General features: G+C 45.6%; 77 non-coding genes across 77 annotated transcripts; all 77 read left to right on the top strand.

Moving 5' to 3' along the window:
• The first annotated feature begins 45 nt into the window (after positions 1-45).
• LOC114167729 lies at positions 46-164 on the top strand. The gene has a single exon (XR_003600343.1). It is a non-coding gene; the product is annotated as a 5S ribosomal RNA (ribosomal RNA).
• Positions 165-378: 214 nt separating this feature from the next.
• On the top strand, positions 379-497 carry LOC114167728. Its single transcript, XR_003600342.1, has one exon. It is a non-coding gene; the product is annotated as a 5S ribosomal RNA (ribosomal RNA).
• Positions 498-701: 204 nt separating this feature from the next.
• Positions 702-820, top strand: LOC114167727. Its single transcript, XR_003600341.1, has one exon. It is a non-coding gene; the product is annotated as a 5S ribosomal RNA (ribosomal RNA).
• A 213-nt stretch (positions 821-1033) lies between these two features.
• Positions 1034-1152, top strand: LOC114167726. Its single transcript, XR_003600340.1, has one exon. It is a non-coding gene; the product is annotated as a 5S ribosomal RNA (ribosomal RNA).
• A 209-nt stretch (positions 1153-1361) lies between these two features.
• Positions 1362-1480, top strand: LOC114167724. The gene has a single exon (XR_003600338.1). It is a non-coding gene; the product is annotated as a 5S ribosomal RNA (ribosomal RNA).
• Positions 1481-1693: 213 nt separating this feature from the next.
• On the top strand, positions 1694-1812 carry LOC114167723. The gene has a single exon (XR_003600337.1). It is a non-coding gene; the product is annotated as a 5S ribosomal RNA (ribosomal RNA).
• A 208-nt stretch (positions 1813-2020) lies between these two features.
• On the top strand, positions 2021-2139 carry LOC114167722. The gene has a single exon (XR_003600336.1). It is a non-coding gene; the product is annotated as a 5S ribosomal RNA (ribosomal RNA).
• A 214-nt stretch (positions 2140-2353) lies between these two features.
• On the top strand, positions 2354-2472 carry LOC114167721. The gene has a single exon (XR_003600335.1). It is a non-coding gene; the product is annotated as a 5S ribosomal RNA (ribosomal RNA).
• Positions 2473-2685: 213 nt separating this feature from the next.
• LOC114167720 lies at positions 2686-2804 on the top strand. Its single transcript, XR_003600333.1, has one exon. It is a non-coding gene; the product is annotated as a 5S ribosomal RNA (ribosomal RNA).
• A 182-nt stretch (positions 2805-2986) lies between these two features.
• Positions 2987-3105, top strand: LOC114167719. Its single transcript, XR_003600332.1, has one exon. It is a non-coding gene; the product is annotated as a 5S ribosomal RNA (ribosomal RNA).
• A 214-nt stretch (positions 3106-3319) lies between these two features.
• On the top strand, positions 3320-3438 carry LOC114167718. Its single transcript, XR_003600331.1, has one exon. It is a non-coding gene; the product is annotated as a 5S ribosomal RNA (ribosomal RNA).
• A 210-nt stretch (positions 3439-3648) lies between these two features.
• Positions 3649-3767, top strand: LOC114167717. Its single transcript, XR_003600330.1, has one exon. It is a non-coding gene; the product is annotated as a 5S ribosomal RNA (ribosomal RNA).
• Positions 3768-3981: 214 nt separating this feature from the next.
• Positions 3982-4100, top strand: LOC114167716. Its single transcript, XR_003600329.1, has one exon. It is a non-coding gene; the product is annotated as a 5S ribosomal RNA (ribosomal RNA).
• A 214-nt stretch (positions 4101-4314) lies between these two features.
• LOC114167715 lies at positions 4315-4433 on the top strand. The gene has a single exon (XR_003600327.1). It is a non-coding gene; the product is annotated as a 5S ribosomal RNA (ribosomal RNA).
• Positions 4434-4638: 205 nt separating this feature from the next.
• Positions 4639-4757, top strand: LOC114167713. The gene has a single exon (XR_003600325.1). It is a non-coding gene; the product is annotated as a 5S ribosomal RNA (ribosomal RNA).
• Positions 4758-4971: 214 nt separating this feature from the next.
• LOC114167712 lies at positions 4972-5090 on the top strand. The gene has a single exon (XR_003600324.1). It is a non-coding gene; the product is annotated as a 5S ribosomal RNA (ribosomal RNA).
• Positions 5091-5304: 214 nt separating this feature from the next.
• Positions 5305-5423, top strand: LOC114167711. Its single transcript, XR_003600323.1, has one exon. It is a non-coding gene; the product is annotated as a 5S ribosomal RNA (ribosomal RNA).
• Positions 5424-5637: 214 nt separating this feature from the next.
• Positions 5638-5756, top strand: LOC114167709. Its single transcript, XR_003600322.1, has one exon. It is a non-coding gene; the product is annotated as a 5S ribosomal RNA (ribosomal RNA).
• Positions 5757-5970: 214 nt separating this feature from the next.
• LOC114167708 lies at positions 5971-6089 on the top strand. Its single transcript, XR_003600321.1, has one exon. It is a non-coding gene; the product is annotated as a 5S ribosomal RNA (ribosomal RNA).
• Positions 6090-6301: 212 nt separating this feature from the next.
• Positions 6302-6420, top strand: LOC114167707. Its single transcript, XR_003600320.1, has one exon. It is a non-coding gene; the product is annotated as a 5S ribosomal RNA (ribosomal RNA).
• Positions 6421-6634: 214 nt separating this feature from the next.
• Positions 6635-6753, top strand: LOC114167706. Its single transcript, XR_003600319.1, has one exon. It is a non-coding gene; the product is annotated as a 5S ribosomal RNA (ribosomal RNA).
• A 214-nt stretch (positions 6754-6967) lies between these two features.
• Positions 6968-7086, top strand: LOC114167705. The gene has a single exon (XR_003600318.1). It is a non-coding gene; the product is annotated as a 5S ribosomal RNA (ribosomal RNA).
• A 214-nt stretch (positions 7087-7300) lies between these two features.
• On the top strand, positions 7301-7419 carry LOC114167704. The gene has a single exon (XR_003600316.1). It is a non-coding gene; the product is annotated as a 5S ribosomal RNA (ribosomal RNA).
• A 183-nt stretch (positions 7420-7602) lies between these two features.
• On the top strand, positions 7603-7721 carry LOC114167703. Its single transcript, XR_003600315.1, has one exon. It is a non-coding gene; the product is annotated as a 5S ribosomal RNA (ribosomal RNA).
• A 214-nt stretch (positions 7722-7935) lies between these two features.
• On the top strand, positions 7936-8054 carry LOC114167701. Its single transcript, XR_003600313.1, has one exon. It is a non-coding gene; the product is annotated as a 5S ribosomal RNA (ribosomal RNA).
• Positions 8055-8267: 213 nt separating this feature from the next.
• LOC114167700 lies at positions 8268-8386 on the top strand. The gene has a single exon (XR_003600312.1). It is a non-coding gene; the product is annotated as a 5S ribosomal RNA (ribosomal RNA).
• A 213-nt stretch (positions 8387-8599) lies between these two features.
• On the top strand, positions 8600-8718 carry LOC114167698. Its single transcript, XR_003600311.1, has one exon. It is a non-coding gene; the product is annotated as a 5S ribosomal RNA (ribosomal RNA).
• A 184-nt stretch (positions 8719-8902) lies between these two features.
• Positions 8903-9021, top strand: LOC114167697. The gene has a single exon (XR_003600310.1). It is a non-coding gene; the product is annotated as a 5S ribosomal RNA (ribosomal RNA).
• A 213-nt stretch (positions 9022-9234) lies between these two features.
• On the top strand, positions 9235-9353 carry LOC114167696. The gene has a single exon (XR_003600309.1). It is a non-coding gene; the product is annotated as a 5S ribosomal RNA (ribosomal RNA).
• A 213-nt stretch (positions 9354-9566) lies between these two features.
• LOC114167695 lies at positions 9567-9685 on the top strand. The gene has a single exon (XR_003600308.1). It is a non-coding gene; the product is annotated as a 5S ribosomal RNA (ribosomal RNA).
• A 213-nt stretch (positions 9686-9898) lies between these two features.
• On the top strand, positions 9899-10017 carry LOC114167694. The gene has a single exon (XR_003600307.1). It is a non-coding gene; the product is annotated as a 5S ribosomal RNA (ribosomal RNA).
• A 214-nt stretch (positions 10018-10231) lies between these two features.
• Positions 10232-10350, top strand: LOC114167693. The gene has a single exon (XR_003600306.1). It is a non-coding gene; the product is annotated as a 5S ribosomal RNA (ribosomal RNA).
• A 213-nt stretch (positions 10351-10563) lies between these two features.
• LOC114167692 lies at positions 10564-10682 on the top strand. The gene has a single exon (XR_003600305.1). It is a non-coding gene; the product is annotated as a 5S ribosomal RNA (ribosomal RNA).
• Positions 10683-10894: 212 nt separating this feature from the next.
• Positions 10895-11013, top strand: LOC114167691. The gene has a single exon (XR_003600304.1). It is a non-coding gene; the product is annotated as a 5S ribosomal RNA (ribosomal RNA).
• A 213-nt stretch (positions 11014-11226) lies between these two features.
• Positions 11227-11345, top strand: LOC114167689. The gene has a single exon (XR_003600302.1). It is a non-coding gene; the product is annotated as a 5S ribosomal RNA (ribosomal RNA).
• Positions 11346-11528: 183 nt separating this feature from the next.
• Positions 11529-11647, top strand: LOC114167688. The gene has a single exon (XR_003600301.1). It is a non-coding gene; the product is annotated as a 5S ribosomal RNA (ribosomal RNA).
• A 212-nt stretch (positions 11648-11859) lies between these two features.
• Positions 11860-11978, top strand: LOC114167687. Its single transcript, XR_003600300.1, has one exon. It is a non-coding gene; the product is annotated as a 5S ribosomal RNA (ribosomal RNA).
• Positions 11979-12191: 213 nt separating this feature from the next.
• Positions 12192-12310, top strand: LOC114167686. Its single transcript, XR_003600299.1, has one exon. It is a non-coding gene; the product is annotated as a 5S ribosomal RNA (ribosomal RNA).
• A 214-nt stretch (positions 12311-12524) lies between these two features.
• LOC114167685 lies at positions 12525-12643 on the top strand. The gene has a single exon (XR_003600298.1). It is a non-coding gene; the product is annotated as a 5S ribosomal RNA (ribosomal RNA).
• Positions 12644-12845: 202 nt separating this feature from the next.
• LOC114168022 lies at positions 12846-12964 on the top strand. Its single transcript, XR_003600619.1, has one exon. It is a non-coding gene; the product is annotated as a 5S ribosomal RNA (ribosomal RNA).
• Positions 12965-13178: 214 nt separating this feature from the next.
• LOC114168021 lies at positions 13179-13297 on the top strand. The gene has a single exon (XR_003600618.1). It is a non-coding gene; the product is annotated as a 5S ribosomal RNA (ribosomal RNA).
• Positions 13298-13511: 214 nt separating this feature from the next.
• LOC114168020 lies at positions 13512-13630 on the top strand. The gene has a single exon (XR_003600617.1). It is a non-coding gene; the product is annotated as a 5S ribosomal RNA (ribosomal RNA).
• A 212-nt stretch (positions 13631-13842) lies between these two features.
• On the top strand, positions 13843-13961 carry LOC114168019. The gene has a single exon (XR_003600616.1). It is a non-coding gene; the product is annotated as a 5S ribosomal RNA (ribosomal RNA).
• A 193-nt stretch (positions 13962-14154) lies between these two features.
• Positions 14155-14273, top strand: LOC114168017. Its single transcript, XR_003600615.1, has one exon. It is a non-coding gene; the product is annotated as a 5S ribosomal RNA (ribosomal RNA).
• A 213-nt stretch (positions 14274-14486) lies between these two features.
• LOC114167925 lies at positions 14487-14604 on the top strand. The gene has a single exon (XR_003600530.1). It is a non-coding gene; the product is annotated as a 5S ribosomal RNA (ribosomal RNA).
• A 213-nt stretch (positions 14605-14817) lies between these two features.
• Positions 14818-14936, top strand: LOC114168015. Its single transcript, XR_003600613.1, has one exon. It is a non-coding gene; the product is annotated as a 5S ribosomal RNA (ribosomal RNA).
• Positions 14937-15149: 213 nt separating this feature from the next.
• On the top strand, positions 15150-15268 carry LOC114168014. Its single transcript, XR_003600612.1, has one exon. It is a non-coding gene; the product is annotated as a 5S ribosomal RNA (ribosomal RNA).
• Positions 15269-15481: 213 nt separating this feature from the next.
• Positions 15482-15600, top strand: LOC114168013. The gene has a single exon (XR_003600611.1). It is a non-coding gene; the product is annotated as a 5S ribosomal RNA (ribosomal RNA).
• A 182-nt stretch (positions 15601-15782) lies between these two features.
• Positions 15783-15901, top strand: LOC114168012. The gene has a single exon (XR_003600610.1). It is a non-coding gene; the product is annotated as a 5S ribosomal RNA (ribosomal RNA).
• A 209-nt stretch (positions 15902-16110) lies between these two features.
• On the top strand, positions 16111-16229 carry LOC114168011. The gene has a single exon (XR_003600609.1). It is a non-coding gene; the product is annotated as a 5S ribosomal RNA (ribosomal RNA).
• A 212-nt stretch (positions 16230-16441) lies between these two features.
• LOC114168010 lies at positions 16442-16560 on the top strand. The gene has a single exon (XR_003600608.1). It is a non-coding gene; the product is annotated as a 5S ribosomal RNA (ribosomal RNA).
• Positions 16561-16774: 214 nt separating this feature from the next.
• On the top strand, positions 16775-16893 carry LOC114168009. Its single transcript, XR_003600607.1, has one exon. It is a non-coding gene; the product is annotated as a 5S ribosomal RNA (ribosomal RNA).
• A 213-nt stretch (positions 16894-17106) lies between these two features.
• Positions 17107-17225, top strand: LOC114168008. Its single transcript, XR_003600606.1, has one exon. It is a non-coding gene; the product is annotated as a 5S ribosomal RNA (ribosomal RNA).
• A 209-nt stretch (positions 17226-17434) lies between these two features.
• Positions 17435-17553, top strand: LOC114168007. Its single transcript, XR_003600605.1, has one exon. It is a non-coding gene; the product is annotated as a 5S ribosomal RNA (ribosomal RNA).
• Positions 17554-17765: 212 nt separating this feature from the next.
• On the top strand, positions 17766-17884 carry LOC114168006. Its single transcript, XR_003600604.1, has one exon. It is a non-coding gene; the product is annotated as a 5S ribosomal RNA (ribosomal RNA).
• A 185-nt stretch (positions 17885-18069) lies between these two features.
• LOC114168004 lies at positions 18070-18188 on the top strand. The gene has a single exon (XR_003600602.1). It is a non-coding gene; the product is annotated as a 5S ribosomal RNA (ribosomal RNA).
• A 208-nt stretch (positions 18189-18396) lies between these two features.
• On the top strand, positions 18397-18513 carry LOC114167938. The gene has a single exon (XR_003600542.1). It is a non-coding gene; the product is annotated as a 5S ribosomal RNA (ribosomal RNA).
• A 214-nt stretch (positions 18514-18727) lies between these two features.
• LOC114167939 lies at positions 18728-18844 on the top strand. The gene has a single exon (XR_003600543.1). It is a non-coding gene; the product is annotated as a 5S ribosomal RNA (ribosomal RNA).
• A 211-nt stretch (positions 18845-19055) lies between these two features.
• LOC114167857 lies at positions 19056-19176 on the top strand. Its single transcript, XR_003600466.1, has one exon. It is a non-coding gene; the product is annotated as a 5S ribosomal RNA (ribosomal RNA).
• A 212-nt stretch (positions 19177-19388) lies between these two features.
• On the top strand, positions 19389-19505 carry LOC114167944. The gene has a single exon (XR_003600548.1). It is a non-coding gene; the product is annotated as a 5S ribosomal RNA (ribosomal RNA).
• A 186-nt stretch (positions 19506-19691) lies between these two features.
• Positions 19692-19811, top strand: LOC114167948. The gene has a single exon (XR_003600552.1). It is a non-coding gene; the product is annotated as a 5S ribosomal RNA (ribosomal RNA).
• Positions 19812-20015: 204 nt separating this feature from the next.
• LOC114167937 lies at positions 20016-20136 on the top strand. Its single transcript, XR_003600541.1, has one exon. It is a non-coding gene; the product is annotated as a 5S ribosomal RNA (ribosomal RNA).
• A 212-nt stretch (positions 20137-20348) lies between these two features.
• Positions 20349-20468, top strand: LOC114167839. Its single transcript, XR_003600449.1, has one exon. It is a non-coding gene; the product is annotated as a 5S ribosomal RNA (ribosomal RNA).
• A 209-nt stretch (positions 20469-20677) lies between these two features.
• Positions 20678-20794, top strand: LOC114167940. The gene has a single exon (XR_003600544.1). It is a non-coding gene; the product is annotated as a 5S ribosomal RNA (ribosomal RNA).
• A 210-nt stretch (positions 20795-21004) lies between these two features.
• Positions 21005-21123, top strand: LOC114167829. Its single transcript, XR_003600439.1, has one exon. It is a non-coding gene; the product is annotated as a 5S ribosomal RNA (ribosomal RNA).
• A 214-nt stretch (positions 21124-21337) lies between these two features.
• Positions 21338-21456, top strand: LOC114168003. Its single transcript, XR_003600601.1, has one exon. It is a non-coding gene; the product is annotated as a 5S ribosomal RNA (ribosomal RNA).
• Positions 21457-21642: 186 nt separating this feature from the next.
• Positions 21643-21761, top strand: LOC114168000. The gene has a single exon (XR_003600598.1). It is a non-coding gene; the product is annotated as a 5S ribosomal RNA (ribosomal RNA).
• Positions 21762-21956: 195 nt separating this feature from the next.
• On the top strand, positions 21957-22075 carry LOC114167988. Its single transcript, XR_003600587.1, has one exon. It is a non-coding gene; the product is annotated as a 5S ribosomal RNA (ribosomal RNA).
• Positions 22076-22255: 180 nt separating this feature from the next.
• Positions 22256-22374, top strand: LOC114167977. The gene has a single exon (XR_003600576.1). It is a non-coding gene; the product is annotated as a 5S ribosomal RNA (ribosomal RNA).
• Positions 22375-22587: 213 nt separating this feature from the next.
• LOC114167935 lies at positions 22588-22705 on the top strand. The gene has a single exon (XR_003600539.1). It is a non-coding gene; the product is annotated as a 5S ribosomal RNA (ribosomal RNA).
• An 87-nt stretch (positions 22706-22792) lies between these two features.
• On the top strand, positions 22793-22910 carry LOC114167928. Its single transcript, XR_003600532.1, has one exon. It is a non-coding gene; the product is annotated as a 5S ribosomal RNA (ribosomal RNA).
• Positions 22911-23123: 213 nt separating this feature from the next.
• Positions 23124-23242, top strand: LOC114167966. The gene has a single exon (XR_003600564.1). It is a non-coding gene; the product is annotated as a 5S ribosomal RNA (ribosomal RNA).
• Positions 23243-23422: 180 nt separating this feature from the next.
• On the top strand, positions 23423-23541 carry LOC114167958. The gene has a single exon (XR_003600559.1). It is a non-coding gene; the product is annotated as a 5S ribosomal RNA (ribosomal RNA).
• A 214-nt stretch (positions 23542-23755) lies between these two features.
• LOC114167947 lies at positions 23756-23874 on the top strand. The gene has a single exon (XR_003600551.1). It is a non-coding gene; the product is annotated as a 5S ribosomal RNA (ribosomal RNA).
• Positions 23875-24050: 176 nt separating this feature from the next.
• On the top strand, positions 24051-24168 carry LOC114167855. Its single transcript, XR_003600464.1, has one exon. It is a non-coding gene; the product is annotated as a 5S ribosomal RNA (ribosomal RNA).
• Positions 24169-24374: 206 nt separating this feature from the next.
• LOC114167936 lies at positions 24375-24493 on the top strand. Its single transcript, XR_003600540.1, has one exon. It is a non-coding gene; the product is annotated as a 5S ribosomal RNA (ribosomal RNA).
• Positions 24494-24581: 88 nt separating this feature from the next.
• LOC114167952 lies at positions 24582-24700 on the top strand. Its single transcript, XR_003600556.1, has one exon. It is a non-coding gene; the product is annotated as a 5S ribosomal RNA (ribosomal RNA).
• Positions 24701-24754: the final 54 nt, after the last annotated feature.

The following is a 24754-nucleotide window of genomic DNA, read 5'->3' as shown; positions in this document are numbered from 1 at the left end:
GCCCAATGCGAAACCCATATATACATTGATCGTGCAATACTTGACAGGTGCGATCATACCAGCACTAATGCACCGGATCCCATCAGAACTCCGCAGTTAAGCGTGCTTGGGCGAGAGTAGTACTAGGATGGGTGACCTCCTGGGAAGTCCTCGTGTTGCACCTCTTTTTTACGTTTTTTTCTTTCTTTTACGCCATTTTCATCACCGTTTTTTGCAATTAAATCCAATAGTACCACCTAAATGACTCAAACTACTGTTACCAAAATTTATTCGGACACAAACAACCCACTTCACGTCCCCGGGCCCCGCGCCTCACCAAGTTTTCAAACTTAGGCCCAATGCGAAACCCATATATACATTGATCGTGCAATACTTGACAGGTGCGATCATACCAGCACTAATGCACCGGATCCCATCAGAACTCCGCAGTTAAGCGTGCTTGGGCGAGAGTAGTACTAGGATGGGTGACCTCCTGGGAAGTCCTCGTGTTGCACCTCTTTTTTACGTTTTTTTCTTTCTTTTACGCCATTTTCATCACCGTTTTTTGCAATTAAATCCAATAGTACCACCTAAATGACTCAACACTGACCAAATTCGACACAAACAACCCACTTCACGTCCCCGGGCCCCGCGCCTCACCAAGTTTTCAAACTTAGGCCCAATGCGAAACCCATATATACATTGATCGTGCAATACTTGACAGGTGCGATCATACCAGCACTAATGCACCGGATCCCATCAGAACTCCGCAGTTAAGCGTGCTTGGGCGAGAGTAGTACTAGGATGGGTGACCTCCTGGGAAGTCCTCGTGTTGCACCTCTTTTTTACGTTTTTTTCTTTCTTTTACGCCATTTTCATCACCGTTTTTTGCAATTAAATCCAATAGTACCACCTAAATGACTCAAACTACTGTTACCAAAATTTATTCGGACACAAACAACCCACTTCACGTCCCCGGCCCCGCGCCTCACCAAGTTTTCAAACTTAGGCCCAATGCGAAACCCATATATACATTGATCGTGCAATACTTGACAGGTGCGATCATACCAGCACTAATGCACCGGATCCCATCAGAACTCCGCAGTTAAGCGTGCTTGGGCGAGAGTAGTACTAGGATGGGTGACCTCCTGGGAAGTCCTCGTGTTGCACCTCTTTTTTACGTTTTTTTCTTTCTTTTACGCCATTTTCATCACCGTTTTTTGCAATTAAATCCAATAGTACCACCTAAATGACTCAACTACTGTTACCAAATTATCGACACAAACAACCCACTTCACGTCCCCGGGCCCCGCGCCTCACCAAGTTTTCAAACTTAGGCCCAATGCGAAACCCATATATACATTGATCGTGCAATACTTGACAGGTGCGATCATACCAGCACTAATGCACCGGATCCCATCAGAACTCCGCAGTTAAGCGTGCTTGGGCGAGAGTAGTACTAGGATGGGTGACCTCCTGGGAAGTCCTCGTGTTGCACCTCTTTTTTACGTTTTTTTCTTTCTTTTACGCCATTTTCATCACCGTTTTTTGCAATTAAATCCAATAGTACCACCTAAATGACTCAAACTACTGTTACCAAATTTATTCGGACACAAACAACCCACTTCACGTCCCCGGGCCCCGCGCCTCACCAAGTTTTCAAACTTAGGCCCAATGCGAAACCCATATATACATTGATCGTGCAATACTTGACAGGTGCGATCATACCAGCACTAATGCACCGGATCCCATCAGAACTCCGCAGTTAAGCGTGCTTGGGCGAGAGTAGTACTAGGATGGGTGACCTCCTGGGAAGTCCTCGTGTTGCACCTCTTTTTTACGTTTTTTTCTTTCTTTTACGCCATTTTCATCACCGTTTTTTGCAATTAAATCCAATAGTACCACCTAAATGACTCAACTACTTTACAAATTATCGGACACAAACAACCCACTTCACGTCCCCGGGCCCCGCGCCTCACCAAGTTTTCAAACTTAGGCCCAATGCGAAACCCATATATACATTGATCGTGCAATACTTGACAGGTGCGATCATACCAGCACTAATGCACCGGATCCCATCAGAACTCCGCAGTTAAGCGTGCTTGGGCGAGAGTAGTACTAGGATGGGTGACCTCCTGGGAAGTCCTCGTGTTGCACCTCTTTTTTACGTTTTTTTCTTTCTTTTACGCCATTTTCATCACCGTTTTTTGCAATTAAATCCAATAGTACCACCTAAATGACTCAAACTACTGTTACCAAAATTTATTCGGACACAAACAACCCACTTCACGTCCCCGGGCCCCGCGCCTCACCAAGTTTTCAAACTTAGGCCCAATGCGAAACCCATATATACATTGATCGTGCAATACTTGACAGGTGCGATCATACCAGCACTAATGCACCGGATCCCATCAGAACTCCGCAGTTAAGCGTGCTTGGGCGAGAGTAGTACTAGGATGGGTGACCTCCTGGGAAGTCCTCGTGTTGCACCTCTTTTTTACGTTTTTTTCTTTCTTTTACGCCATTTTCATCACCGTTTTTGCAATTAAATCCAATAGTACCACCTAAATGACTCAAACTACTGTTACCAAAATTTATTCGGACACAAACAACCCACTTCACGTCCCCGGGCCCCGCGCCTCACCAAGTTTTCAAACTTAGGCCCAATGCGAAACCCATATATACATTGATCGTGCAATACTTGACAGGTGCGATCATACCAGCACTAATGCACCGGATCCCATCAGAACTCCGCAGTTAAGCGTGCTTGGGCGAGAGTAGTACTAGGATGGGTGACCTCCTGGGAAGTCCTCGTGTTGCACCTCTTTTTTACGTTTTTTTCTTTCTTTTACGCCATTTTCATCACCGTTTTTTGCAATTAAATCCAATAGTACCACCTAAATGACACAAACAACCCACTTCACGTCCCCGGGCCCGCGCCTCACCAAGTTTTCAAACTTAGGCCCAATGCGAAACCCATATATACATTGATCGTGCAATACTTGACAGGTGCGATCATACCAGCACTAATGCACCGGATCCCATCAGAACTCCGCAGTTAAGCGTGCTTGGGCGAGAGTAGTACTAGGATGGGTGACCTCCTGGGAAGTCCTCGTGTTGCACCTCTTTTTTACGTTTTTTTCTTTCTTTTACGCCATTTTCATCACCGTTTTTTGCAATTAAATCCAATAGTACCACCTAAATGACTCAAACTACTGTTACCAAAATTTATTCGGACACAAACAACCCACTTCACGTCCCCGGGCCCCGCGCCTCACCAAGTTTTCAAACTTAGGCCCAATGCGAAACCCATATATACATTGATCGTGCAATACTTGACAGGTGCGATCATACCAGCACTAATGCACCGGATCCCATCAGAACTCCGCAGTTAAGCGTGCTTGGGCGAGAGTAGTACTAGGATGGGTGACCTCCTGGGAAGTCCTCGTGTTGCACCTCTTTTTTACGTTTTTTTCTTTCTTTTACGCCATTTTCATCACCGTTTTTTGCAATTAAATCCAATAGTACCACCTAAATGACTCAAACTACTGACAAAATTATTCGGACACAAACAACCCACTTCACGTCCCCGGGCCCCGCGCCTCACCAAGTTTTCAAACTTAGGCCCAATGCGAAACCCATATATACATTGATCGTGCAATACTTGACAGGTGCGATCATACCAGCACTAATGCACCGGATCCCATCAGAACTCCGCAGTTAAGCGTGCTTGGGCGAGAGTAGTACTAGGATGGGTGACCTCCTGGGAAGTCCTCGTGTTGCACCTCTTTTTTACGTTTTTTTCTTTCTTTTACGCCATTTTCATCACCGTTTTTTGCAATTAAATCCAATAGTACCACCTAAATGACTCAAACTACTGTTACCAAAATTTATTCGGACACAAACAACCCACTTCACGTCCCCGGGCCCCGCGCCTCACCAAGTTTTCAAACTTAGGCCCAATGCGAAACCCATATATACATTGATCGTGCAATACTTGACAGGTGCGATCATACCAGCACTAATGCACCGGATCCCATCAGAACTCCGCAGTTAAGCGTGCTTGGGCGAGAGTAGTACTAGGATGGGTGACCTCCTGGGAAGTCCTCGTGTTGCACCTCTTTTTTACGTTTTTTTCTTTCTTTTACGCCATTTTCATCACCGTTTTTTGCAATTAAATCCAATAGTACCACCTAAATGACTCAAACTACTGTTACCAAAATTTATTCGGACACAAACAACCCACTTCACGTCCCCGGGCCCCGCGCCTCACCAAGTTTTCAAACTTAGGCCCAATGCGAAACCCATATATACATTGATCGTGCAATACTTGACAGGTGCGATCATACCAGCACTAATGCACCGGATCCCATCAGAACTCCGCAGTTAAGCGTGCTTGGGCGAGAGTAGTACTAGGATGGGTGACCTCCTGGGAAGTCCTCGTGTTGCACCTCTTTTTTACGTTTTTTCTTTCTTTTACGCCATTTTCATCACCGTTTTTTGCAATTAAATCCAATAGTACCACCTAAATGACTCAAACTACTGTAAAATATCGACACAAACAACCCACTTCACGTCCCCGGGCCCCGCGCCTCACCAAGTTTTCAAACTTAGGCCCAATGCGAAACCCATATATACATTGATCGTGCAATACTTGACAGGTGCGATCATACCAGCACTAATGCACCGGATCCCATCAGAACTCCGCAGTTAAGCGTGCTTGGGCGAGAGTAGTACTAGGATGGGTGACCTCCTGGGAAGTCCTCGTGTTGCACCTCTTTTTTACGTTTTTTTCTTTCTTTTACGCCATTTTCATCACCGTTTTTTGCAATTAAATCCAATAGTACCACCTAAATGACTCAAACTACTGTTACCAAAATTTATTCGGACACAAACAACCCACTTCACGTCCCCGGGCCCCGCGCCTCACCAAGTTTTCAAACTTAGGCCCAATGCGAAACCCATATATACATTGATCGTGCAATACTTGACAGGTGCGATCATACCAGCACTAATGCACCGGATCCCATCAGAACTCCGCAGTTAAGCGTGCTTGGGCGAGAGTAGTACTAGGATGGGTGACCTCCTGGGAAGTCCTCGTGTTGCACCTCTTTTTTACGTTTTTTTCTTTCTTTTACGCCATTTTCATCACCGTTTTTTGCAATTAAATCCAATAGTACCACCTAAATGACTCAAACTACTGTTACCAAAATTTATTCGGACACAAACAACCCACTTCACGTCCCCGGGCCCCGCGCCTCACCAAGTTTTCAAACTTAGGCCCAATGCGAAACCCATATATACATTGATCGTGCAATACTTGACAGGTGCGATCATACCAGCACTAATGCACCGGATCCCATCAGAACTCCGCAGTTAAGCGTGCTTGGGCGAGAGTAGTACTAGGATGGGTGACCTCCTGGGAAGTCCTCGTGTTGCACCTCTTTTTTACGTTTTTTTCTTTCTTTTACGCCATTTTCATCACCGTTTTTTGCAATTAAATCCAATAGTACCACCTAAATGACTCAAACTACTGTTACCAAAATTTATTCGGACACAAACAACCCACTTCACGTCCCCGGGCCCCGCGCCTCACCAAGTTTTCAAACTTAGGCCCAATGCGAAACCCATATATACATTGATCGTGCAATACTTGACAGGTGCGATCATACCAGCACTAATGCACCGGATCCCATCAGAACTCCGCAGTTAAGCGTGCTTGGGCGAGAGTAGTACTAGGATGGGTGACCTCCTGGGAAGTCCTCGTGTTGCACCTCTTTTTTACGTTTTTTTCTTTCTTTTACGCCATTTTCATCACCGTTTTTTGCAATTAAATCCAATAGTACCACCTAAATGACTCAAACTACTGTTACCAAAATTTATTCGGACACAAACAACCCACTTCACGTCCCCGGGCCCCGCGCCTCACCAAGTTTTCAAACTTAGGCCCAATGCGAAACCCATATATACATTGATCGTGCAATACTTGACAGGTGCGATCATACCAGCACTAATGCACCGGATCCCATCAGAACTCCGCAGTTAAGCGTGCTTGGGCGAGAGTAGTACTAGGATGGGTGACCTCCTGGGAAGTCCTCGTGTTGCACCTCTTTTTTACGTTTTTTTCTTTCTTTTACGCCATTTTCATCACCGTTTTTTGCAATTAAATCCAATAGTACCACCTAAATGACTCAACTACTGTTACCAAATTTATTCGGACACAAACAACCCACTTCACGTCCCCGGGCCCCGCGCCTCACCAAGTTTTCAAACTTAGGCCCAATGCGAAACCCATATATACATTGATCGTGCAATACTTGACAGGTGCGATCATACCAGCACTAATGCACCGGATCCCATCAGAACTCCGCAGTTAAGCGTGCTTGGGCGAGAGTAGTACTAGGATGGGTGACCTCCTGGGAAGTCCTCGTGTTGCACCTCTTTTTTACGTTTTTTTCTTTCTTTTACGCCATTTTCATCACCGTTTTTTGCAATTAAATCCAATAGTACCACCTAAATGACTCAAACTACTGTTACCAAAATTTATTCGGACACAAACAACCCACTTCACGTCCCCGGGCCCCGCGCCTCACCAAGTTTTCAAACTTAGGCCCAATGCGAAACCCATATATACATTGATCGTGCAATACTTGACAGGTGCGATCATACCAGCACTAATGCACCGGATCCCATCAGAACTCCGCAGTTAAGCGTGCTTGGGCGAGAGTAGTACTAGGATGGGTGACCTCCTGGGAAGTCCTCGTGTTGCACCTCTTTTTTACGTTTTTTTCTTTCTTTTACGCCATTTTCATCACCGTTTTTTGCAATTAAATCCAATAGTACCACCTAAATGACTCAAACTACTGTTACCAAAATTTATTCGGACACAAACAACCCACTTCACGTCCCCGGGCCCCGCGCCTCACCAAGTTTTCAAACTTAGGCCCAATGCGAAACCCATATATACATTGATCGTGCAATACTTGACAGGTGCGATCATACCAGCACTAATGCACCGGATCCCATCAGAACTCCGCAGTTAAGCGTGCTTGGGCGAGAGTAGTACTAGGATGGGTGACCTCCTGGGAAGTCCTCGTGTTGCACCTCTTTTTTACGTTTTTTTCTTTCTTTTACGCCATTTTCATCACCGTTTTTTGCAATTAAATCCAATAGTACCACCTAAATGACTCAAACTACTGTTACCAAAATTTATTCGGACACAAACAACCCACTTCACGTCCCCGGGCCCCGCGCCTCACCAAGTTTTCAAACTTAGGCCCAATGCGAAACCCATATATACATTGATCGTGCAATACTTGACAGGTGCGATCATACCAGCACTAATGCACCGGATCCCATCAGAACTCCGCAGTTAAGCGTGCTTGGGCGAGAGTAGTACTAGGATGGGTGACCTCCTGGGAAGTCCTCGTGTTGCACCTCTTTTTTACGTTTTTTTCTTTCTTTTACGCCATTTTCATCACCGTTTTTTGCAATTAAATCCAATAGTACCACCTAAATGACACAAACAACCCACTTCACGTCCCCGGGCCCCGCGCCTCACCAAGTTTTCAAACTTAGGCCCAATGCGAAACCCATATATACATTGATCGTGCAATACTTGACAGGTGCGATCATACCAGCACTAATGCACCGGATCCCATCAGAACTCCGCAGTTAAGCGTGCTTGGGCGAGAGTAGTACTAGGATGGGTGACCTCCTGGGAAGTCCTCGTGTTGCACCTCTTTTTTACGTTTTTTTCTTTCTTTTACGCCATTTTCATCACCGTTTTTTGCAATTAAATCCAATAGTACCACCTAAATGACTCAAACTACTGTTACCAAAATTTATTCGGACACAAACAACCCACTTCACGTCCCCGGGCCCCGCGCCTCACCAAGTTTTCAAACTTAGGCCCAATGCGAAACCCATATATACATTGATCGTGCAATACTTGACAGGTGCGATCATACCAGCACTAATGCACCGGATCCCATCAGAACTCCGCAGTTAAGCGTGCTTGGGCGAGAGTAGTACTAGGATGGGTGACCTCCTGGGAAGTCCTCGTGTTGCACCTCTTTTTTACGTTTTTTTCTTTCTTTTACGCCATTTTCATCACCGTTTTTGCAATTAAATCCAATAGTACCACCTAAATGACTCAAACTACTGTTACCAAAATTTATTCGGACACAAACAACCCACTTCACGTCCCCGGGCCCCGCGCCTCACCAAGTTTTCAAACTTAGGCCCAATGCGAAACCCATATATACATTGATCGTGCAATACTTGACAGGTGCGATCATACCAGCACTAATGCACCGGATCCCATCAGAACTCCGCAGTTAAGCGTGCTTGGGCGAGAGTAGTACTAGGATGGGTGACCTCCTGGGAAGTCCTCGTGTTGCACCTCTTTTTTACGTTTTTTTCTTTCTTTTACGCCATTTTCATCACCGTTTTTGCAATTAAATCCAATAGTACCACCTAAATGACTCAAACTACTGTTACCAAAATTTATTCGGACACAAACAACCCACTTCACGTCCCCGGGCCCCGCGCCTCACCAAGTTTTCAAACTTAGGCCCAATGCGAAACCCATATATACATTGATCGTGCAATACTTGACAGGTGCGATCATACCAGCACTAATGCACCGGATCCCATCAGAACTCCGCAGTTAAGCGTGCTTGGGCGAGAGTAGTACTAGGATGGGTGACCTCCTGGGAAGTCCTCGTGTTGCACCTCTTTTTTACGTTTTTTTCTTTCTTTTACGCCATTTTCATCACCGTTTTTTGCAATTAAATCCAATAGTACCACCTAAATGAACACAAACAACCCACTTCACGTCCCCGGGCCCCGCGCCTCACCAAGTTTTCAAACTTAGGCCCAATGCGAAACCCATATATACATTGATCGTGCAATACTTGACAGGTGCGATCATACCAGCACTAATGCACCGGATCCCATCAGAACTCCGCAGTTAAGCGTGCTTGGGCGAGAGTAGTACTAGGATGGGTGACCTCCTGGGAAGTCCTCGTGTTGCACCTCTTTTTTACGTTTTTTTCTTTCTTTTACGCCATTTTCATCACCGTTTTTGCAATTAAATCCAATAGTACCACCTAAATGACTCAAACTACTGTTACCAAAATTTATTCGGACACAAACAACCCACTTCACGTCCCCGGGCCCCGCGCCTCACCAAGTTTTCAAACTTAGGCCCAATGCGAAACCCATATATACATTGATCGTGCAATACTTGACAGGTGCGATCATACCAGCACTAATGCACCGGATCCCATCAGAACTCCGCAGTTAAGCGTGCTTGGGCGAGAGTAGTACTAGGATGGGTGACCTCCTGGGAAGTCCTCGTGTTGCACCTCTTTTTTACGTTTTTTTCTTTCTTTTACGCCATTTTCATCACCGTTTTTTGCAATTAAATCCAATAGTACCACCTAAATGACTCAAACTACTGTTACCAAATTTATTCGGACACAAACAACCCACTTCACGTCCCCGGGCCCCGCGCCTCACCAAGTTTTCAAACTTAGGCCCAATGCGAAACCCATATATACATTGATCGTGCAATACTTGACAGGTGCGATCATACCAGCACTAATGCACCGGATCCCATCAGAACTCCGCAGTTAAGCGTGCTTGGGCGAGAGTAGTACTAGGATGGGTGACCTCCTGGGAAGTCCTCGTGTTGCACCTCTTTTTTACGTTTTTTTCTTTCTTTTACGCCATTTTCATCACCGTTTTTTGCAATTAAATCCAATAGTACCACCTAAATGACTCAAACTACTGTTACCAAATTTATTCGGACACAAACAACCCACTTCACGTCCCCGGGCCCCGCGCCTCACCAAGTTTTCAAACTTAGGCCCAATGCGAAACCCATATATACATTGATCGTGCAATACTTGACAGGTGCGATCATACCAGCACTAATGCACCGGATCCCATCAGAACTCCGCAGTTAAGCGTGCTTGGGCGAGAGTAGTACTAGGATGGGTGACCTCCTGGGAAGTCCTCGTGTTGCACCTCTTTTTTACGTTTTTTTCTTTCTTTTACGCCATTTTCATCACCGTTTTTTGCAATTAAATCCAATAGTACCACCTAAATGACTCAAACTACTGTTACCAAAATTTATTCGGACACAAACAACCCACTTCACGTCCCCGGGCCCCGCGCCTCACCAAGTTTTCAAACTTAGGCCCAATGCGAAACCCATATATACATTGATCGTGCAATACTTGACAGGTGCGATCATACCAGCACTAATGCACCGGATCCCATCAGAACTCCGCAGTTAAGCGTGCTTGGGCGAGAGTAGTACTAGGATGGGTGACCTCCTGGGAAGTCCTCGTGTTGCACCTCTTTTTTACGTTTTTTTCTTTCTTTTACGCCATTTTCATCACCGTTTTTTGCAATTAAATCCAATAGTACCACCTAAATGACTCAAACTACTGTTACCAAATTTATTCGGACACAAACAACCCACTTCACGTCCCCGGGCCCCGCGCCTCACCAAGTTTTCAAACTTAGGCCCAATGCGAAACCCATATATACATTGATCGTGCAATACTTGACAGGTGCGATCATACCAGCACTAATGCACCGGATCCCATCAGAACTCCGCAGTTAAGCGTGCTTGGGCGAGAGTAGTACTAGGATGGGTGACCTCCTGGGAAGTCCTCGTGTTGCACCTCTTTTTTACGTTTTTTTCTTTCTTTTACGCCATTTTCATCACCGTTTTTTGCAATTAAATCCAATAGTACCACCTAAATGACTCAAACTACTGTTACCAAATTATTCGGACACAAACAACCCACTTCACGTCCCCGGGCCCCGCGCCTCACCAAGTTTTCAAACTTAGGCCCAATGCGAAACCCATATATACATTGATCGTGCAATACTTGACAGGTGCGATCATACCAGCACTAATGCACCGGATCCCATCAGAACTCCGCAGTTAAGCGTGCTTGGGCGAGAGTAGTACTAGGATGGGTGACCTCCTGGGAAGTCCTCGTGTTGCACCTCTTTTTTACGTTTTTTTCTTTCTTTTACGCCATTTTCATCACCGTTTTTTGCAATTAAATCCAATAGTACCACCTAAATGACTCAAACTACTGTTACCAAAATTTATCGGACACAAACAACCCACTTCACGTCCCCGGGCCCCGCGCCTCACCAAGTTTTCAAACTTAGGCCCAATGCGAAACCCATATATACATTGATCGTGCAATACTTGACAGGTGCGATCATACCAGCACTAATGCACCGGATCCCATCAGAACTCCGCAGTTAAGCGTGCTTGGGCGAGAGTAGTACTAGGATGGGTGACCTCCTGGGAAGTCCTCGTGTTGCACCTCTTTTTTACGTTTTTTTCTTTCTTTTACGCCATTTTCATCACCGTTTTTGCAATTAAATCCAATAGTACCACCTAAATGACCACAAACAACCCACTTCACGTCCCCGGGCCCCGCGCCTCACCAAGTTTTCAAACTTAGGCCCAATGCGAAACCCATATATACATTGATCGTGCAATACTTGACAGGTGCGATCATACCAGCACTAATGCACCGGATCCCATCAGAACTCCGCAGTTAAGCGTGCTTGGGCGAGAGTAGTACTAGGATGGGTGACCTCCTGGGAAGTCCTCGTGTTGCACCTCTTTTTTACGTTTTTTCTTTCTTTTACGCCATTTTCATCACCGTTTTTGCAATTAAATCCAATAGTACCACCTAAATGACTCAAACTACTGTTACCAAAATTTATTCGGACACAAACAACCCACTTCACGTCCCCGGGCCCCGCGCCTCACCAAGTTTTCAAACTTAGGCCCAATGCGAAACCCATATATACATTGATCGTGCAATACTTGACAGGTGCGATCATACCAGCACTAATGCACCGGATCCCATCAGAACTCCGCAGTTAAGCGTGCTTGGGCGAGAGTAGTACTAGGATGGGTGACCTCCTGGGAAGTCCTCGTGTTGCACCTCTTTTTTACGTTTTTTTCTTTCTTTTACGCCATTTTCATCACCGTTTTTGCAATTAAATCCAATAGTACCACCTAAATGACTCAAACTACTGTTACCAAAATTTATTCGGACACAAACAACCCACTTCACGTCCCCGGGCCCCGCGCCTCACCAAGTTTTCAAACTTAGGCCCAATGCGAAACCCATATATACATTGATCGTGCAATACTTGACAGGTGCGATCATACCAGCACTAATGCACCGGATCCCATCAGAACTCCGCAGTTAAGCGTGCTTGGGCGAGAGTAGTACTAGGATGGGTGACCTCCTGGGAAGTCCTCGTGTTGCACCTCTTTTTTACGTTTTTTTCTTTCTTTTACGCCATTTTCATCACCGTTTTTTGCAATTAAATCCAATAGTACCACCTAAATGACTCAAACTACTGTTACCAAAATTTATTCGGACACAAACAACCCACTTCACGTCCCCGGGCCCCGCGCCTCACCAAGTTTTCAAACTTAGGCCCAATGCGAAACCCATATATACATTGATCGTGCAATACTTGACAGGTGCGATCATACCAGCACTAATGCACCGGATCCCATCAGAACTCCGCAGTTAAGCGTGCTTGGGCGAGAGTAGTACTAGGATGGGTGACCTCCTGGGAAGTCCTCGTGTTGCACCTCTTTTTTACGTTTTTTTCTTTCTTTTACGCCATTTTCATCACCGTTTTTTGCAATTAAATCCAATAGTACCACCTAAATGACCACACTAAATTTATTCGACACAAACAACCCACTTCACGTCCCCGGGCCCCGCGCCTCACCAAGTTTTCAAACTTAGGCCCAATGCGAAACCCATATATACATTGATCGTGCAATACTTGACAGGTGCGATCATACCAGCACTAATGCACCGGATCCCATCAGAACTCCGCAGTTAAGCGTGCTTGGGCGAGAGTAGTACTAGGATGGGTGACCTCCTGGGAAGTCCTCGTGTTGCACCTCTTTTTTACGTTTTTTTCTTTCTTTTACGCCATTTTCATCACCGTTTTTTGCAATTAAATCCAATAGTACCACCTAAATGACTCAAACTACTGTTACCAAAATTTATTCGGACACAAACAACCCACTTCACGTCCCCGGGCCCCGCGCCTCACCAAGTTTTCAAACTTAGGCCCAATGCGAAACCCATATATACATTGATCGTGCAATACTTGACAGGTGCGATCATACCAGCACTAATGCACCGGATCCCATCAGAACTCCGCAGTTAAGCGTGCTTGGGCGAGAGTAGTACTAGGATGGGTGACCTCCTGGGAAGTCCTCGTGTTGCACCTCTTTTTTACGTTTTTTTCTTTCTTTTACGCCATTTTCATCACCGTTTTTTGCAATTAAATCCAATAGTACCACCTAAATGACTCAAACTACTGTTACCAAAATTTATTCGGACACAAACAACCCACTTCACGTCCCCGGGCCCCGCGCCTCACCAAGTTTTCAAACTTAGGCCCAATGCGAAACCCATATATACATTGATCGTGCAATACTTGACAGGTGCGATCATACCAGCACTAATGCACCGGATCCCATCAGAACTCCGCAGTTAAGCGTGCTTGGGCGAGAGTAGTACTAGGATGGGTGACCTCCTGGGAAGTCCTCGTGTTGCACCTCTTTTTTACGTTTTTTTCTTTCTTTTACGCCATTTTCATCACCGTTTTTTGCAATTAAATCCAATAGTACCACCTAAATGACTCAAACTACTGTTACAAATTTATTCGGACACAAACAACCCACTTCACGTCCCCGGGCCCCGCGCCTCACCAAGTTTTCAAACTTAGGCCCAATGCGAAACCCATATATACATTGATCGTGCAATACTTGACAGGTGCGATCATACCAGCACTAATGCACCGGATCCCATCAGAACTCCGCAGTTAAGCGTGCTTGGGCGAGAGTAGTACTAGGATGGGTGACCTCCTGGGAAGTCCTCGTGTTGCACCTCTTTTTTACGTTTTTTTCTTTCTTTACGCCATTTTCATCACCGTTTTTTGCAATTAAATCCAATAGTACCACCTAAATACACAAAAAATCGACACAAACAACCCACTTCACGTCCCCGGGCCCCGCGCCTCACAAGTTTTCAAACTTAGGCCCAATGCGAAACCCATATATACATTGATCGTGCAATACTTGACAGGTGCGATCATACCAGCACTAATGCACCGGATCCCATCAGAACTCCGCAGTTAAGCGTGCTTGGGCGAGAGTAGTACTAGGATGGGTGACCTCCTGGGAAGTCCTCGTGTTGCACCTCTTTTTTACGTTTTTTTCTTTCTTTTACGCCATTTTCATCACCGTTTTTGCAATTAAATCCAATAGTACCACCTAAATGACTCAAACTACTGTTACCAAAATTTATTCGGACACAAACAACCCACTTCACGTCCCCGGGCCCCGCGCCTCACCAAGTTTTCAAACTTAGGCCCAATGCGAAACCCATATATACATTGATCGTGCAATACTTGACAGGTGCGATCATACCAGCACTAATGCACCGGATCCCATCAGAACTCGCAGTTAAGCGTGCTTGGGCGAGAGTAGTACTAGGATGGGTGACCTCCTGGGAAGTCCTCGTGTTGCACCTCTTTTTTACGTTTTTTTCTTTCTTTTACGCCATTTCATCACCGTTTTTTGCAATTAAATCCAATAGTACCACCTAAATGACTCAAACTACTGTTACCAAAATTTATTCGGACACAAACAACCCACTTCACGTCCCCGGGCCCCGCGCCTCACCAAGTTTTCAAACTTAGGCCCAATGCGAAACCCATATATACATTGATCGTGCAATACTTGACAGGTGCGATCATACCAGCACTAATGCACCGGATCCCATCAGAACTCCGCAGTTAAGCGTGCTTGGGCGAGAGTAGTACTAGGATGGGTGACCTCCTGGGAAGTCCTCGTGTTGCACCTCTTTTTTACGTTTTTTTCTTTCTTTTACGCCATTTTCATCACCGTTTTTTGCAATTAAATCCAATAGTACCACCTAAATGACTCAAACTACTTTACCAAAATTTATTCGGACACAAACAACCCACTTCACGTCCCCGGGCCCCGCGCCTCACCAAGTTTTCAAACTTAGGCCCAATGCGAAACCCATATATACATTGATCGTGCAATACTTGACAGGTGCGATCATACCAGCACTAATGCACCGGATCCCATCAGAACTCCGCAGTTAAGCGTGCTTGGGCGAGAGTAGTACTAGGATGGGTGACCTCCTGGGAAGTCCTCGTGTTGCACCTCTTTTTTACGTTTTTTTCTTTCTTTTACGCCATTTTCATCACCGTTTTTGCAATTAAATCCAATAGTACCACCTAAATGACTCAAACTACTGTTACCAAAATTTATTCGGACACAAACAACCCACTTCACGTCCCCGGGCCCCGCGCCTCACCAAGTTTTCAAACTTAGGCCCAATGCGAAACCCATATATACATTGATCGTGCAATACTTGACAGGTGCGATCATACCAGCACTAATGCACCGGATCCCATCAGAACTCCGCAGTTAAGCGTGCTTGGGCGAGAGTAGTACTAGGATGGGTGACCTCCTGGGAAGTCCTCGTGTTGCACCTCTTTTTTACGTTTTTTTCTTTCTTTTACGCCATTTCATCACCGTTTTTTGCAATTAAATCCAATAGTACCACCTAAATGACACAAACAACCCACTTCACGTCCCCGGGCCCCGCGCCTCACCAAGTTTTCAAACTTAGGCCCAATGCGAAACCCATATATACATTGATCGTGCAATACTTGACAGGTGCGATCATACCAGCACTAATGCACCGGATCCCATCAGAACTCCGCAGTTAAGCGTGCTTGGGCGAGAGTAGTACTAGGATGGGTGACCTCCTGGGAAGTCCTCGTGTTGCACCTCTTTTTTACGTTTTTTTCTTTCTTTTACGCCATTTTCATCACCGTTTTTTGCAATTAAATCCAATAGTACCACCTAAATGACTCAAACACTGACCAATTTATTCGGACACAAACAACCCACTTCACGTCCCCGGGCCCCGCGCCTCACCAAGTTTTCAAACTTAGGCCCAATGCGAAACCCATATATACATTGATCGTGCAATACTTGACAGGTGCGATCATACCAGCACTAATGCACCGGATCCCATCAGAACTCCGCAGTTAAGCGTGCTTGGGCGAGAGTAGTACTAGGATGGGTGACCTCCTGGGAAGTCCTCGTGTTGCACCTCTTTTTTACGTTTTTTTCTTTCTTTTACGCCATTTTCATCACCGTTTTTTGCAATTAAATCCAATAGTACCACCTAAATGACTCAAACTACTGTTACCAAAATTATTCGACACAAACAACCCACTTCACGTCCCCGGGCCCCGCGCCTCACCAAGTTTTCAAACTTAGGCCCAATGCGAAACCCATATATACATTGATCGTGCAATACTTGACAGGTGCGATCATACCAGCACTAATGCACCGGATCCCATCAGAACTCCGCAGTTAAGCGTGCTTGGGCGAGAGTAGTACTAGGATGGGTGACCTCCTGGGAAGTCCTCGTGTTGCACCTCTTTTTTACGTTTTTTTCTTTCTTTTACGCCATTTTCATCACCGTTTTTTGCAATTAAATCCAATAGTACCACCTAAATGACTCAAACTACTGTTACCAAAATTTATTCGGACACAAACAACCCACTTCACGTCCCCGGGCCCCGCGCCTCACCAAGTTTTCAAACTTAGGCCCAATGCGAAACCCATATATACATTGATCGTGCAATACTTGACAGGTGCGATCATACCAGCACTAATGCACCGGATCCCATCAGAACTCCGCAGTTAAGCGTGCTTGGGCGAGAGTAGTACTAGGATGGGTGACCTCCTGGGAAGTCCTCGTGTTGCACCTCTTTTTTACGTTTTTTTCTTTCTTTTACGCCATTTTCATCACCGTTTTTTGCAATTAAATCCAATAGTACCACCTAAATGACTCAACTACTGTTACCAAAATTTATTCGGACACAAACAACCCACTTCACGTCCCCGGGCCCCGCGCCTCACCAAGTTTTCAAACTTAGGCCCAATGCGAAACCCATATATACATTGATCGTGCAATACTTGACAGGTGCGATCATACCAGCACTAATGCACCGGATCCCATCAGAACTCCGCAGTTAAGCGTGCTTGGGCGAGAGTAGTACTAGGATGGGTGACCTCCTGGGAAGTCCTCGTGTTGCACCTCTTTTTTACGTTTTTTTCTTTCTTTTACGCCATTTTCATCACCGTTTTTTGCAATTAAATCCAATAGTACCACTATGACTCAAACTACTGTACCAAAATTTATTCGGACACAAAAACCCACTTCACGTCCCCGGGCCCCGCGCCTCACCAAGTTTTCAAACTTAGGCCCAATGCGAAACCCATATATACATTGATCGTGCAATACTTGACAGGTGCGATCATACCAGCACTAATGCACCGGATCCCATCAGAACTCCGCAGTTAAGCGTGCTTGGGCGAGAGTAGTACTAGGATGGGTGACCTCCTGGGAAGTCCTCGTGTTGCACCTCTTTTTACGTTTTTTTCTTTCTTTTACGCCATTTTCATCACCGTTTTTTGCAATTAAATCCAATAGTACCACCTAAATGACTCAAACTACTGTTACCAAAATTTATTCGGACACAAACAACCCACTTCACGTCCCCGGGCCCCGCGCCTCACCAAGTTTTCAACTTAGGCCCAATGCGAAACCCATATATACATTGATCGTGCAATACTTGACAGGTGCGATCATACCAGCACTAATGCACCGGATCCCATCAGAACTCCGCAGTTAAGCGTGCTTGGGCGAGAGTAGTACTAGGATGGGTGACCTCCTGGGAAGTCCTCGTGTTGCACCTCTTTTTTACGTTTTTTTCTTTCTTTTACGCCATTTTCATCACCGTTTTTTGCAATTAAATCCAATAGTACCACACTAAATAGACACAAACAACCCACTTCACGTCCCCGGGCCCCGCGCCTCACCAAGTTTTCAAACTTAGGCCCAATGCGAAACCCATATATACATTGATCGTGCAATACTTGACAGGTGCGATCATACCAGCACTAATGCACCGGATCCCATCAGAACTCCGCAGTTAAGCGTGCTTGGGCGAGAGTAGTACTAGGATGGGTGACCTCCTGGGAAGTCCTCGTGTTGCACCTCTTTTTTACGTTTTTTTCTTTCTTTTACGCCATTTTCATCACCGTTTTTGCAATTAAATCCAATAGTACCACCTAAATGACTCAAACTACTGTTACCAAATTTATTCGACACAAACAACCCACTTCACGTCCCCGGCCCGCGCCTCACAAGTTTTCAAACTTAGGCCCAATGCGAAACCCATATATACATTGATCGTGCAATACTTGACAGGTGCGATCATACCAGCACTAATGCACCGGATCCCATCAGAACTCCGCAGTTAAGCGTGCTTGGGCGGAGTAGTACTAGGATGGTGACCTCCTGGGAAGTCCTCGTGTTGCACCTCTTTTTTACGTTTTTTTCTTTCTTTTACGCCATTTTCATTCACCGTTTTTTGCAATTAAATCCAATAGTACCACCTAAATGACTCAAACTACTGTTACCAAATTTATTCGGACCAAACAACCCACTTCACGTCCCCGCGGCCCCGCGCCTCACCAAGTTTTCAAACTTAGGCCCAATGCGAAACCCATATATACATTGATCGTGCAATACTGACAGGGTGCGATCATACCAGCACTAATGCACCGGATCCCATCAGAACTCCGCAGTTAAGCGTGCTTGGGCGAGAGTAGTACTAGGATGGTGACCTCCTGGAAGTCCTCGTGTTGCACCTCTTTTTTACGTTTTTTTCTTTCTTTACGCCATTTCATCACCGTTTTTTGCAATTAAATCCAATAGTACCACCTAAATGACTCAAACTACTGTTACCAAAATTTATTCGGACACAAACAACCCACTTCACGTCCCCGGGCCCCGCGCCTCACCAAGTTTTCAAACTTAGGCCCAATGCGAAACCATATATACATTGATCGTGCAATACTTGACAGGTGCGATCATACCAGCACTAATGCACCGGATCCCATCAGAACTCCGCAGTTAAGCGTGCTTGGGCGAGAGTAGTACTAGGATGGGTGACCTCCTGGGGAAGTTCCTCGTGTTGCACCTCTTTTTTACGTTTTTTCTTTCTTTTACGCCATTTTCATCACCGTTTTTGCAATTAAATCCAATAGTACCACCTAAATGACTCAAACTACTGTTACCAAAATTTATTCGGACACAAACAACCCACTTCACGTCCCCGGGCCCCGCGCCTCACCAAGTTTTCAAACTTAGGCCCAATGCGAAACCCATATATACATTGATCGTGCAATACTTGACAGGTGCGATCATACCAGCACTAATGCACCGGATCCCATCAGAACTCCGCAGTTAAGCGTGCTTGGCGAGAGTAGTACTAGGATGGGTGACCTCCTGGAAGTCCTCGTGTTGCACCTCTTTTTTTACGTTTTTCTTTCTTTTACGCCATTTTCATCACCGTTTTTTGCAATTAAAATCCAATAGTACCACCTTAAATATGACACAAACAACCCACTTCACGTCCCCGGCCCCGCCGCCTCACCAAGTTTTCAAACTTAGGCCCAATGCGAAACCCATATATACATTGATCGTGCAATACTTGACAGGTGCGATCATTACCAGCACTAATGCACCGGATCCCATCAGAACTCCGCAGTTAAGCGTGCTTGGCAGAGAGTAGTACTAGGATGGGTGACCTCCTGGGAAGTCCTCGTGTTGCACCTCTTTTTTACGTTTTTTTCTTCTTTTACGCCATTTTCATCACCGTTTTTTGCAATTAAATCCAATAGTACCACCTAATACTAAACTACTTACCAAATTTTCGGACACAAACAACCCACTTCACGTCCCGGGCCCCGCGCCTCACCAAGTTTTCAAACTTAGGCCCAATGCGAAACCCATATATACATTGATCGTGCAATACTTGACAGGTGCGATCATACCAGCACTAATGCACCGGATCCCATCAGAACTCCGCAGTTAAGCGTGCTTGGGCCGAGAAGTAGTACTAGGATGGGTGACCTCCTGGGAAGTCCTCGTGTTGCACCTCTTTTTTACGTTTTTTTCTTTCTTTTACGCCATTTTCATCACCGTTTTTGCAATTAAATCCAATAGTACCACCTAAATGACTCAAACTACTGTTACCAAAATTTATTCGGACACAAACAACCCACTTCACGTCCCCGGGCCCCGCGCCTCACCAAGTTTCAAACTTAGGCCCAATGCGAAACCCATATATACATTGATCGTGCAATACTTGACAGGTGCGATCATACCAGCACTAATGCACCGGATCCCATCAGAACTCCGCAGTTAAGCGTGCTTGGGCGAGGAGTAGTACTAGGATGGGTGACCTCTTGGGAAGTCCTCGTGTTGCACCTCTTTTTTACGTTTTTTTCTTTCTTTTACGCCATTTTCATCACCGTTTTTTGCAATTAAATCCAATAGTACCACCTAAATGACTCAACTCTGTACAAAATTTATTCGACACAAACAACCCACTTCACGTCCCCGGGCCCCGCGCCTCACCAAGTTTCAAACTTAGGGCCCAATGCGAAACCCATATATACATTGATCGTGCAATACTTGACAGGTGCGATCATACCAGCACTAATGCACCGGATCCATCAGAACTCCGCAGTTAAGCGTGCTTGGGCGAGAGTAGTACTAGGATGGGTGACCTCCTGGAAGTCCTCGTGTTGCACCTCTTTTTTACGTTTTTTTCTTTCTTTTACGCCATTTTCATCACCGTTTTTTGCAATTAAATCCAATAGTACCACCTAAATGACTCAAACGTTACCAAATTTATTCGGACACAAACAACCCACTTCACGTCCCCGGGCCCCGCGCCTCACCAAGTTTTCAAACTTAGGCCCAATGCGAAACCCATATATACATTGATCGTGCAATACTTGACAGTGTGCGATCATACCAGCACTAATGCACCGGATCCCATCAGAACTCCGCAGTTAAGCGTGCTTGGGCGAGAGTAGTACTAGGATGGGTGACCTCCTGGGAAGTCCTCGTGTTGCACCTCTTTTTTACGTTTTTTTCTTTCTTTTACGCCATTTTCATCACCGTTTTTTGCAATTAAATCCAATAGTACCACCTAAATGACTCAAACTACTGTTACCAAAATTTATTCGGACACAAACAACCCACTTCACGTCCCCGGGCCCCGCGCCTCACCAAGTTTTCAAACTTAGGCCCAATGCGAAACCCATATATACATTGATCGTGCAATACTTGACAGGTGCGATCATACCAGCACTAATGCACCGGATCCCATCAGAACTCCGCAGTTAAGCGTGCTTGGGCGAGAGTAGTACTAGGATGGGTGACCTCCTGGGAAGTCCTCGTGTTGCACCTCTTTTTTACGTTTTTTTCTTTCTTTTACGCCATTTTCATCACCGTTTTTTGCAATTAAATCCAATAGTACCACCTAAATGACACCAAAACAAACCCCACTTCACGTCCCCGGGCCCCGCGCCTCACAAGTTTTCAAACTTAGGCCCAATGCGAAACCCATATATACATTGATCGTGCAATACTTGACAGGTGCGATCATACCAGCACTAATGCACCGGATCCCATCAGAACTCCGCAGTTAAGCGTGCTTGGGCGAGAGTAGTACTAGGATGGGTGACCTCCTGGGAAGTCCTCGTGTTGCACCTCTTTTTTACGTTTTTTTCTTTCTTTTACGCCATTTTCATCACCGTTTTTTGCAATTAAATCCAATAGTACCACCTAAATCAAACTACTGACACGGAAAAACAACCCACTTCACGTCCCCGGGCCCGCGCCTCACCAAGTTTTCAAACTTAGGCCCAATGCGAAACCCATATATACATTGATCGTGCAATACTTGACAGGTGCGATCATACCAGCACTAATGCACCGGATCCCATCAGAACTCCGCAGTTAAGCGTGCTTGGGCGAGAGTAGTACTAGGATGGGTGACCTCCTGGGAAGTCCTCGTGTTGCACCTCTTTTTTACGTTTTTTTCTTCTTTTACGCCATTTTCATCACCGTTTTTTGCAATTAAATCCAATAGTACCACCTAAATGACACAAACAACCCACTTCACGTCCCGGGCCCCGCGCCTCACAAGTTTTCAAACTTAGGCCCAATGCGAAACCCATATATACATTGATCGTGCAATACTTGACAGGTGCGATCATACCAGCACTAATGCACCGGATCCCATCAGAACTCCGCAGTTAAGCGTGCTTGGGCGAGAGTAGTACTAGGATGGGTGACCTCCTGGGAAGTCCTCGTGTTGCACCTCTTTTTTACGTTTTTTCTTTCTTTTACGCCATTTTCATCACCGTTTTTTGCAATTAAAAATCCAATAGTACCACCTAAATGACTCAAACTACTGTTACCAAAATTTATTCGGACACAAACAACCCACTTCACGTCCCCGGGCCCCGCGCCTCACCAGTTTTCAAACTTAGGCCCAATGCGAAACCCATATATACATTGATCGTGCAATACTTGACAGTGCGATCATACCAGCACTAATGCACGGATCCCATCAGAACTCCGCAGTTAAGCGTGCTTGGGCGAGAGTAGTACTAGGATGGGTGACCTCCTGGGAAGTCCTCGTGTTGCACCTCTTTTTTACGTTTTTTCTTTCTTTTACGCCATTTTCATTGCACCGTTTTTAGTCCAATTAAATCCAATAGTACCCACCTAAACTTGACCGGTGCGATCATACCAGCACTAATGCACCGGATCCCATCAGAATCCGCAGTTAAGCGTGCTTGGGCGAGAGTAGTACTAGGATGGGTGACCTCCTGGGAAGTCCTCGTGTTGCACCTCTTTTTTACGTTTTTTTCTTTCTTTTACGCCATTTTCATCACCGTTTTTTGCAATTAAATCCAATAGTACCACCTAAATGACTCAAACTACTGTTACCAAAATTTATTCGGACACAAACAACCCACTTCACGTCCCCGGGCCCCGCGCTCACCAAGTTTTCAAACTTAGGCCCAATGCGAAACCCATATATACATTGATCGTGCAATACTTGACAGGTGCGATCATACCAGCACTAATGCACCGGATCCCATCAGAACTCCGCAGTTAAGCGTGCTTGGGCGAGAGTAGTACTAGGATGGGTGACCTCCTGGGAAGTCCTCGTGTTGCACCTCTTTTTTACGTTTTTTTCTTTCTTTTACGCCATTTCATCACCGTTTTTTGCAATTAAAATCAATAGTAACCACCTAAATGACACAAACAACCCACTTCACGTCCCGGGCCCCGCGCCTCACAAGTTTTCAAACTTAGGCCCAATGCGAAACCCATATATACATTGATGTGCAATACTTGACAGGTGCGATCATACCAGCACTAATGCACCGGATCCCATCAGAACTCCGCAGTTAAGCGTGCTTGGGCGAGAGTAGTACTAGGATGGGTGACCTCCTGGGAAGTCCTCGTGTTGCACCTCTTTTTTACGTTTTTTTCTTTCTTTTACGCCATTTTCATCACCGTTTTTTGCAATTAAATCCAATAGTACCACCTAAATGACTCAAACTACTGTTACCAAAATTTATTCGGACACAAACAACCCACTTCACGTCCCGGGCCCCGCGCCTCACCAAGTTTTCAAACTTAGGCCCAATGCGAAACCCATATATACATTGATCGTGCAATAACTTGACAGGTGCGATCATACCAGCACTAATGCACCGGATCCCATCAGAACTCCGCAGTTAAGCGTGCTTGGGCGAGAGTAGTACTAGGATGGGTGACCTCCTGGGAAGTCCTCGTGTTGCACCTCTTTTTTACGTTTTTTTCTTTCTTTTACGCCATTTTCATCACCGTTTTTTTGCAAATCCAATAGTACCACCAAATGACACAACCCCCACTTCACGTCCCGGGCCCCGCGCCTCATCAAGTTTTCAAACTTAGGCCCAATGCGAAACCCATATATACATTGATCGTGCAATACTTGACAGGTGCGATCATACCAGCACTAATGCACCGGATCCATCAGAACTCCGCAGTTAAGCGTGCTTGGGCGAGAGTAGTACTAGGATGGGTGACCTCCTGGGAAGTCCTCGTGTTGCACCTCTTTTTACGTTTTTTTCTTTCTTTTACGCCATTTTCATCACCGTTTTTTGCAATTAAATCCAATAGTACCACCTAAATGACTCAAAACTACTGCCAATTATTCGGACACAAACAACCCACTTCACGTCCCCGGGCCCCGCGCCTCACCAAGTTTCAAACTTAGGCCCAATGCGAACCCATATATACATTGATCGTGCAATACTTGACAGGTGCGATCATACCAGCACTAATGCACCGGATCCCATCAGAACTCCGCAGTTAAGCGTGCTTGGGCGAGAGTAGTACTAGGATGGGTGACCTCCTGGGAAGTCCTCGTGTTGCACCTCTTTTTTACGTTTTTTTCTTTCTTTTACGCCATTTTCATCACCGTTTTTTTAGCAATTAAATCCAATAGTTACCACCTAAGACTTGACAGTGTGCGATCATACCAGCACTAATGCACCGGGATCCCATCAGAACCTCGCAGTTAAGCGTGCTTGGGCGAGAGTAGTACTAGGATGGGTGACCTCTGGGAAGTCCTCGTGTTGCACCTCTTTTTTTACGTTTTTTTCTTTCTTTTACGCCATTTTCATCACCGTTTTTTGCAA

This window comes from Vigna unguiculata, chromosome 10 (genome assembly GCF_004118075.2).
Source record: "Vigna unguiculata cultivar IT97K-499-35 chromosome 10, ASM411807v1, whole genome shotgun sequence".
Taxonomy (NCBI): Eukaryota; Viridiplantae; Streptophyta; class Magnoliopsida; order Fabales; family Fabaceae; genus Vigna; species Vigna unguiculata.
The sequence above is the reverse complement of the archived record's forward strand: the minus strand, read 5'-3'. Positions and strand labels throughout refer to the sequence as shown.